The 10,565-nt window shown below is 47.4% G+C and overlaps 1 protein-coding gene across 1 annotated transcript in view; it reads left to right on the top strand.

The window, feature by feature from the left end:
* The first annotated feature begins 208 nt into the window (after positions 1–208).
* The window catches only part of LOC143378743 (uncharacterized), a 373,081-nt gene continuing 362,724 nt past the window's right edge, over positions 209–10,565 (top strand). The window contains exon 1 of the mRNA XM_076830684.1: positions 209–1,376. The gene's annotated coding sequence lies outside the window, so the exon portion shown is untranslated. The remainder of the gene's footprint in view (positions 1,377–10,565) is intronic.

Below are 10,565 nucleotides of genomic sequence, written 5' to 3'. Positions count from 1 at the left end.
ACCTGACACGGAATTGCTCGGGAACTCGTGGCGGAGGGAGCGTCGAATGGCCATCACTACGCGCTGCCGTGGGGGTTGAAGCGGGGAAAGCAGGCGCAGAACGAGGGTTGGGAAAGCCGAAGCGTGGCTCCTCCGAGTGGGGGTAGTCGGTACCTCGAACGACTCCATGGGTGTCCGGATAGCCCCGCCGCGCTCAGTCCGACCCGGACGTTCGAGGGAGACGCGTCTCTCTTTCGTGGTACGTGCGCGTCGCACCGCTACGCACGTTGTGTCGTCGGTCGCCGTGAATCGTTCAGCGTAACAACAATCACTCTCGTTAACGCGACTGTACATAGAGAGAGAGAGAGAGAGAGAGAGAGTGCGAGGCCACAGGCCACTTCGGGAGGCGACGCTCGATCGTGCTGAAAATCGCCACGCGACCACCGGGGGCACACGCACTGGCCGCTCTCGGACTCTGGAGCCGTGCGCGCTCGCCGCACTGCACGAGGCTCGAAAACGAACGGTCAGAGGGAAGAAGAGAGAGGGAGAGAGAGGACGCAAGCAGCGGCCAACGGACACGACGGGCAAAAGAGGGAGAGAAGACGAAGAAGAAGCTCTCTCTCTCTCTCGCTCTCTCTGCCTCTATCTCTATCCCCATCTCTATCTCTATCTCGGCTGCCTCGCCGGCTTTCCACGGCCACGAATCGATACCACGCGACCGTCGCCGCGTCGGTCGTTCCACTCTCTCGACCTCTTCTCGCCAGTCGTTCGCTACTCGTGCACGACCACTCGCGTCGCTTTTCTCGCCGCCGCCCGCGGTGTTGACGCGCTTACCTCGTGTCGATCCAGGACCAGCGAGCACCACGCGTGGGCATTGTCTTCGCTCCGATCGGCCGGGGCTCGATCGACGATCGATGCCTGGCGGTCGACGATCGCCAGCAGCTGCAAGCTTCGAGAATTAAAGGCGCCGTAGCGACACGCTCGGGAGACCCGCCGAAACAGCGGCTGCCTGTCGCCGGACTCGAGCGACGGGGCCCCTTTTCGCTCTGGATAAAAGACGCGAGGAAAGGTGATCCGTGTGATTGAGTGCCAGTCGACGACCAGCCGAGTCGAAGCGCGACCGAGAGCGAGGAGAACGTTCGTGAACCGCCGGAGCGACGCGTTGCGCGCAGTGTTTTTGTTTACTCGTGGCCAGAGGAGAATCGGTCACTGGATTCCGCTGGTGCGTCGCGTGCCTCTCTGTGTGACACGTGACGATCGACGTTTGTTTTGGAACAGCGAGCCAGCGAATCAGCCGGGGACAGGCAAGCTGCGCTCCGCTCGAGGGAACACCGACTTTCCGACGATCGTTCACGATCTTCCTCTAGCGGGACTCGCGCGTGGGACTCGTCGAAACAGTGAGTAGACATCTTGAGTTTCCATGGCAACGCTTGTTGATTAGAGGCATCGGAATCTTTGGCGCGTCGTTTCTAAGCCGATTTCCGCGGCTGGAATTATTGTGCTTGTAAATCACGCGGCTGGCCGAGGCCCAAACGGTAGACGGTGCTAATTTAACTGTACATTTTCATTAGCCCGTGAGCCAGGCTCGTTAATTCGAGAATCGCGGGGATACGAGCACGGTAATTCGCCGGAGCCTCGGTCGAACCAGCGCGCGTACCCCGGCGACATCTTCGCTGATCCGAGCGAAATCGACGCCAATTGTTATCTCCGGCGATTTGTCCCGTTTCGGAGATTTTATGTGGCCGATTATTGCCCGTATAAACATAGCCGTAATAGGGACATCGGCGTATACCACTGCGTTAGCGTTGAATATTCCAGGGTGTTTTGTGGGACAGTTGTGATTGAGGGTTGGAGCAAGGGATACAGCTCATGATACGTTCCGCATTATTCTTGAATACCTGTTATAGGGTGTTTAGGAATTTACGATAGAGAGGTGTTGGAAATTACTCCGCAGAGGTTGAAAAATAAATGTCACACTATAAACACAACTATGGTTTATTGTATAGATAGACAATACACAGTGTGTCCACGTATTAATGTTAATTGGTTATATATAAAAGTATACAAGAAAAAAGAAACTTTAAGGGACGGAACGCGATCTGCACGGTTTGGTCACAATTTTCAGACTGGCTACGGTCGTCACCTTATGCCCCGGTCAAGACCCTTCGCCCCTCTTCTCCAGAAAAAGAGAAACGCAGCCCCTTAGTCCTAACACTGAGACTCGTTGAACTCCAACAAGAGGATAACAGTTTCTCGTTATTTAGAGGGAGATTACGTGATAGGTTCGCGTAGTTCTCTTCACCAATCGCGTTCCTTACATTTATAAGTACAATACTCTCGGGAAGACACTGTGACATACGTTTCCCTGCATCGTCAAATGGGGTAACCTTGACCACTGGGGTAACTTTCACCACAAAACTAGATTTTAAAACAAATTCCTCTAGCATCTATCGTAGAATAGGTGTTACGTATTCTCAAAGTGCCTTGGGTAGCTCCAATTGCCTACTTCCAGATGCATTTTGTCTGAGAATGATACCTCGTGTTTTAAAATCCAGTTTTGTGGACAAAGTCACCCCAGTGGCCAAACGTCCCCCATTTGCCGGTACGTGAAAAAGTTTTCTCAAAAAGGCTAGGGTTGGCTTGTGGCTTTTATTTGAATAATGTATCAAACAACGCTGCTTCGACTCTTCCTCTTTACATTTTTTAACCGAGCGAAATATTCCACCAGTTATTCATCAAGCTCTGCTGTGACATTCAGTAAAAGTCTGTACTCGCAGCGCGGCATAAGTCACGAGAAACGGAACACCTGAATGTCCCCTTGAAACATACAGATTACGAGTAATACTTAAAAGTGTCCACCTGCTCGGTCCCAAGTCTCCGCTACGAAAGAGACTAAAGTTTTCCATAATACCAATAATTTCGACAAGCATGATCCGCAGAGACGAGCAGCAATTCACCCGGCACATTTTCTTATACCTCTCCCTCCGAGAGACACGTACGACTACATCCAGCATTTACGCTAAACACACGAATAACTGCATATCGCCTCCAATTTCGCTGCGCCCGTTGGAAAATCCATATTGCTGGCGAAACGGCGCAGTACGTTCCATTGAAATTGCCTCGCTCGTTCTTTTACCAGCGCCCCGGCGCGCGTGTGTATCTCTAATCGAAGGAGAGGGTCGACGGCACCCGGGCGTGTGATTCAGTTTCGCGGAGGATCTCGCGGGGGAGTCGGATTTGTTTGGTTCGCGGCCGGGAGGCGATTCATCTGGAAAAGCCCGCGATCGAGCCGCTAATCGGCCGACGGGATCGCGAGTTTCACGTGGGTATTTTTATCGCCCGCGCTTTGTCGTCGTCTAAGCGCGTCGTCAAAGCCCCGTCGCCGGGGCGCCGCCGGCGACTTTATGGATCGTTCACACGCCGAGATGTTTTGTTCCGCGGACGAGGAATTAATCGATCGTAAAGAGGCTAATGCGAACGATACGCTGCCCGGCCGTGCACCCCGAGAAACATTTGACAAAGGAGAGCGATATACGTACACCCATGCGGGCGCATTCTGCGTCCTACCGCCTCTCGCTCTCTCTTATCGCCTCGCGAAAGACACTCTCGCGGAGCAAACGTATCCTTTTGACTCCTTGTCCGCTGAATTCCATGTTCGTCCATTATTCCCTCCGCCTCGACGCGACAGACCGGCAGTCCGAGGGTCGATTCATTTTGGAGCACTGCAGCGTGCACTTGTGCGACGAGCGAGGTGGAAGGGTTGCTTACTAGGGTGCAGGAATTCGTGGGGGGTTCTTTGATTTAGTCCACTAATCGATGGTAAACAGGGAATCGTTGCTCGAGAATTCTGGATAGTATTAGAGTGATCATTGGTAGTTCCTGCTCACTGTTTATTTTTTTTTTATTTATGGGAAAACCCCTTGGTGCGTAGAGAATAGAGAAAGCCAGTGGAGGACTACTACATAAAAGCACAAATAAAAATGAAGAAAATAAAGGAAAAAAGAAATAGTAGCTAGATAGAAAATAAGCGAAAAGAACAAACTGCAATGAAAGTACGTAGATTATACGAGAAATTTTCGTTTCTTAACACTATTCCTACCACGACCGGTCAAATGTCCGTTTTTAAAATTTCGTTTGGAATTTTCTGTATGCAACGTAATTGAATCGCCTTTAAACTTCACGAGTTTTCCTCAAATATACGTATGTGCATGATATACTTCTGAATAAAAGAAACTATATATTTATACTGTCAAATTGGCTCTTATCTGCAGTCTATATTAAAAAATATAAGTTGTGCTAAAGACCGGTCATTTGACCGGTCACGGTAGGAATAGGTATACGTGAAGTGTCGGTAGGAATAGTGTTAAGGATCCACAATTTTCTTCAAAAAGAATTATACATATATTTGAGAACTTTTTATTTTATAGAAACCTATGAACATTAAACTATAAACTGTGATATTTTGAATAATATATATATAATATGTTTAAAAAGGGGTTCCCTTCCTTAGCAAAAACACCAGGTTGATTCGTCTAAAAATAGGGATTTTATTAGTATTTACATAAGTAATTATTGCATCCTTCCCACGTGCTACACTAGCCTAAAAATAGGGAATCAACAATTAGATTCCTACAGAAGATCTGCACTTGTAGATTTTATATCTAAAGATCCCCAATTAGTAGTCCACTCACGAACCGTTAGTGCAGTCAATTATATATTTATGAGTCCAACTGTCTCTCCGTACAACTATATGGGTATCCCATGCAACTTGTCAAGTCCCGACCTCTGTCCAGCATCTCCGGCCCACCGAAACATACGCAAAGCTTACATATATAAAGCAACAAGTACGAAAATTTTTAAGTAAAAAATTATAAAAAAAAATCCTGAAACGGTGGCATGTGTCAGCTTTCCAATAGGTGCCTCAATTGTTAACTGCCTTCCTCACTGAGTGCTTGAAAGAGAGCACCTATCTATTTTTACTTAAACACACAGGCACCCAACGTTTGGAGCCTCGGGTTTCTTACCCAGAAGTATAAACATTCAATATCCAAGGGGCATCTCAGAGCCGTTTCCACGAATCTAAGGGCGAATTAAACGGCGCGTCGATGGGAGCGGCAATATCGTGGATTAACATTTTCTGAAAGAGGCGGTTGCGTCAGGGGCGTTAGGTTCCCCGGGCGGAATTGAAAAATCGATTTCGGGGCCCGGGCGTTAATAAAAGATCGGACGTCGAACGTTAGACGGGCAAAATATAGGGTAGAGAATCTGTAATTTCGTTTCTCGGTGGGATTCCCGGGCTCTCCGACGTCTCATTAGATTTTATCGCGGCCTGGGTCTATGGGCTATGGCCGAGCAACGGCGGATACTTGAGACTTTATTCCCGGCCTGTGGCCGGGCCACTGAAAGTTACATACTTGGGGAAAGTCTCGGTGGATTCTATTGCCCTCCGCGGCAACGCGACAAACTCGGCCCAATAACGTTATTACGAAACACAAGGATTGTCCCCGATCGAGCTCCGGTTCAAATCCTGATTAAAATGAAACTGGCTCTTCGCGGAATCACGCACGGTCCATTATAGTAATGGATCAGCTTTAGTAACTCCCGTCTACAAAAATAGTATGGTTGCCTGACTGTATAATATGTATGATTCGACTCTTCCTCTGTTGGTTTAATTTCCCACGATTATACGCGCAAGCTTAATTAAAAGTTATAAACACAAATGTGCAACGTGCTTTTCTCGAACAAATGGTGGATGCAGATAACTCCGTTATTCCACGAAACAATGACAGAGAATCACGCTTGAAACCGACGTTATTAAAATATTTCACAACATCTTTGAGTAATTGACGTCTTCGCGTTTCTAAATTCGCGGAACAAACAAAGCTTTCCACGATGCGTGCCCTATAAATCAGCTGGTGGCGAGGACACTTTTAGACGACAGTTAACCAGCAGATTACATCGAACCGTTTCGACGATGTTAGGGAAACGTTGAGCGTTTCCGCTCGAGGAGAGGCTCCCCTAACATTTTGAGCGACGGATTTAGGGGAGTTTGACTGTGATGCGGTTATTTTTCTCCCGTGTCGGGCCAAGTGACGCGCGCGTGGCTCCCGGGGTGATCGAACGACGAAGACGGAGTCCATTCCCGTCGAGGATGCGGCCGACGAGGTTGCCGTGTATTTATTTCTAGCCAGCGAAAAAAAAGGAAAGAGCGAAGACACGGAACTTTGCCTTATTGTTGGGTTCCGTCAAGTTTGTTCACAACTACGCACCGGGATATATAAAGTTTCCTGCGCGGCACCGTTCCGCCTGTCTCTCTCACTCTCCGCCGCGGTGTACTTTAGCGCGCTTAGTACGGGAAGACAATATTGACTTGGTCGTTTCTCCCTGAAGAAGCCGGCAACTTTATTTTCAAGGGCTTCCGTTATCTGCGGAATCGCTGAATTAAGGGCCTACACAGTCGTCGTTCCCTCCGTCGTTTCGATCGACCGCGGCCTTCCGCCGAGATATTTTTACCCCCGATCCCTTTTTTATGGCGTCGCCACGGCCGTGATACGTTTAGTTCTTCCGTGATATGCGGGAGGTCGATAGCACGGCCGCCGCGCTGTCAACTCTCGTCATCTGTTGGACAGCACGCTATTAACGAGCGTTGCGGCAAGGCGAACGCCTTGCGACTCAATCCGCTGGATATAGAATCTATACCTTCTGCTAGTCGCAATAAAAGTGAAAGCATAGATCCGTTTTCGAGCACTTCTTAGTGCGGTAATAGATATCCCCGTAAAGAAACTTCGAAAAGGTAGAAAAAATTACGCCAAGTACGTGAAATCAAATAAATCACAAAAGAATAGAATAGTAATTATAATAATAATTAGCATATAAAAGAAAGATGTGAAATCAAAATGAGCTGCAAGTACACAAAGATGCTTTCTTTCATTGGTGATGATCTTCTATTCATTGGTGATTTATTTGATTTCATGTACTTGGCGTAATTTTTTTATTTTTTCGAAATTTTTTTATGGGGATCTCACTTCTTTTTACAAAGATAATTTGCATAGGGAATGACTTCGGATAATTTTTAATATTATATTTATTATTATCTTCTATTTTTTGTGATTTGTATATGGTATTTGTATTGTATGATGCGTATACTTATTATGTTGACGAAAAAATATCTTGGAGAAGACTAAGAAAAATCTTAAAATTTCCCACTGATCCATGAGACGATATTACGATATGCGCGGACCGATTTTATTGAAATTGGTCTTATTCGAAAGCTTATATGCGGTTTGCATAAGAAAAATGCCTTTAAATTTAGGAAATATTGCAGGCGTGATGAGATATTAATGAAATAAGTTTCAGGTTAGGTTGGAATAGCCTGGCGACGAGTAAATGATAGCGGTAGCGACAGTCGACATATACAGGGTGTCTTTTCTGTACTTTCTTTCCTGTACTTGGCGTCGAGACGCTACCGCGTCTCTAGATATTAGGAGATTCTAACATTTAACTGCTTTTTATTCTGAATGTTTATTGAGTTTCGAGCTTCCTAAATATCACGAAATAGTGAGAAATATCTATCAGCATTAAAACCCTGCAGGAACTAAAGTGAAACGGGTCTTAACTAGTAGTCCAGCAGTAGGATCTCGCGGACGTTGAAGTGAAACGAGCCCTGCACGTGCCAGCCGGCTCGGTCTCTCCTCTCGTTTATTATTGTTTTCATTCCCCGGCGCACGCACGGCGTTACTCGTATCAGCATATTCACCAACGAGGGCCTAATTGACCGTACCCTTTCCCTCATAAATATCCAAGGGGTCGGGCCGCGTCCTGCCCCCTTTCGGCGTCCCTGAAAAGAAGCTCAGTGAACTTGTCCCGCGCGGGTTAACGGGACGACGCGAGCGTACACGTACGCTTATTTAAATACCAAATAGACCATTCCCCGCGAGTCTCTGGTGGTCTGTGATTTTCGTGGCGGCGAGGGTCGGCCGTCCCATCGTTGTCCCGGAGGGTGCGGAGCAAAGGAAAGGGCAGGGGTTAGGAGACGGTGCGCCCTCAAACGAGGCATAAAATCGGAGATGAGTCTGTCGTCGCGGAACGAGCTGCCCCGGGAGGAGGAGGGAGAAAGGGTCGCAAAACAGTTTCGAAGGGTGGCCCGGCATTAATCAATCTGAAAGAATCGCTCCTACCCGCGGAATCATCCCGTATATACACACGTAAACACGCGCCATTCATTCCGAACCACTCGCACCTACGTGGACGCGTTGCGCGCGGAATATAAAGGCAACGATGCCAAAGCCCGCCGCGACCCCTCCACATTTATCTGCCCTCGTGAATTGGATAAATCAGAGCCCGGTGGAATTTTCGTACTCGCGTCGCGGATCGTAATCGACGGCTCTTTGCTTTCGAGGGTATCGGGGGAATGCTTGGTAATTTGTATAATTATTTGTATATAGTCACACGGGGTGTCTCGCAATCTGGGGTGTGTTTTTGTCAATATTTCTCTAAATTCTTGGAGCTTAATAATAGAATGTTTCTCGCCTCCTTCAGATGTTCTTGTAAATCTTTCCTGCTTCTTCATCCGTTATAATGCTATATATCCCACTTTGTGGTCTTGTCAGTATGTCTTCTTTTCTTTCATTAAATTTCTTGTCTTAATTTAAGCCTAGGTTAAGTTACACAGTTCGACAGCCATCTGGACTTGTAACGTTCAATAGCCGTTTCTTATAGGTTTTCGTGCACTGAAAACGAAACCGCAAACCGTTTGTCGCCATCACCCTCAGTTTTTGAGAAATTCGATTTTGAAAGAAACTGCAAATTTTCAACTTTGAACATCTTTTGTGTCGAAAGAAATGTCTGCAAAACCGCGTGGAATAGTCAGATTTTCTCCTAGACCCTTAGTTTTGGAAATAAATTAAAAGATATCTTCAAAAATGGGTGCATTTCGGGTGTCCTTTTCCCTTTGATCGATGTTTAAATATATTTAAATGCTCGTAATGCAATAATAACTTATATCCTTGTATTCAGGAGGGTTCATAGAATAATTTGACGCAACGAGCAACCGAAGAAATATTACCGTTTCGACACAAAAGATGTTCAAAGTTGAAAATTTGCAGTTTTTTTTTCAAATTCGAATTTCTCAAAAACTGAGGGTGATGCCGACAAAAGGTTTGCGGATTCGTTTTCAGGACACGAAAACCTATAAGAAACGGCTATTGAATGTTACAAGTCTGAAAAAAGTAAAATTTTGTCGAACTGTGTTATCGTCATAGATTAAATTGAAAAACTGTCCCTGACTGAACTTCGCCTTTGCTTTTGTCCTTGTTTACTTTCTTTTCGTTGTTTCTCTGCTTGTGTTCTGAAACATGTTTAATAATAATAATATTTTAAAAATCTGGGAAATTTTAACAAAACAAATCGGTTTTATCCATAACTATTTTTTCAAATACAAATTTACATTTCCAGAACAAACTGTTAGAGCATGATTCCACAATTACGTATCACTGAAAAGTTAAATGATTAAAAAATACGAAGATGTTAACTGAAAAATGCCACTGGGTTGCAGTGAACCCCGTGTGACCACTTTGTGTTTGCAAGAAAGTGTAACCACGGAGGGTTAAGTAATCATAACACTCCTATACTCTCTTGGGAATCTATGAAGCAATTACCCTCGATACGGATCGTTCCTTGCGACGAGAATCTGGTTGGACTGCTCGGACAATAAGACCGTTTCCGAAACGACCGGTTATCAGACTCGAAAGGGAGAGCCTTACTGCCAATCTCTTCGAATAATGGAATCCAATATCGTCGCGTCCATCTCGTCGGCGCGGGGGTAAAATCGTTTCCGTGTTCGGCTGCCGTTCGTTGGAAAAAAATGCATCCGCGCCGCGAAAAGCGCCGGCCGAAAATCAATCCTCTCGCCGCGCTTCCATAGAAACATCAGAAACGTTGGAATCGCGCGGCTAGCGTTTCGCGATAACGGAAAAGGGAGGGCGGCCAGTGGCCGTGCGGGCTTGGGTGTATCACATGTGCACGCGCGTGTAGGTACGCGGCCGTCGGTACGGACGCAGAGGGTAGGGCGGAGGAGGACAGAAGCGGATCGGAGCGGAACGGAGCGAGTAGCGGGCGTGCTGCGACCCGTACGCGAAACTCCGCTTCGCGTTTCTTTCTCTTTTCCTCGATTCGAGTGCCGCCCACTGCGAAACGAGCTACGGGACGGCGATAACAATGGGGTTGTTTTTACGAGCGTCGTCCCTCCCTGCCTCTCTGTCGCTCTCCCGCGTCGCCCATTGAAAAGCCCGGCTAGGCCGACTGCTCGGACCCCCGACACACGAATTAATAACCGTTTCAAACCGCTCCGCCGCCGCTTCGGAATTAAAATATCCTTGCCGGGGGTTGGTACGAGCGACAAATCCACAGAGGGCGGCGCGACCAGGAGCGGAGGAAAGCGCGTCGCGAGGAGAATAGAGAGGGAGAAAGGGTAGAGGGAGAGAGAGACGGAGAACGCTGCTCCGGTCGAGCGAGCGGGGTTGGCAGAGGGGCCAGCGGCGCGGATTGTCCGCAAGAATTAATCACTCGTCCAATCTGCGCGAAATCAC

Source organism: Andrena cerasifolii, chromosome 2, assembly GCF_050908995.1.
Source record: "Andrena cerasifolii isolate SP2316 chromosome 2, iyAndCera1_principal, whole genome shotgun sequence".
Classification (NCBI taxonomy): Eukaryota; Metazoa; Arthropoda; class Insecta; order Hymenoptera; family Andrenidae; genus Andrena; species Andrena cerasifolii.
The sequence above is the reverse complement of the archived record's forward strand: the minus strand, read 5'-3'. Positions and strand labels throughout refer to the sequence as shown.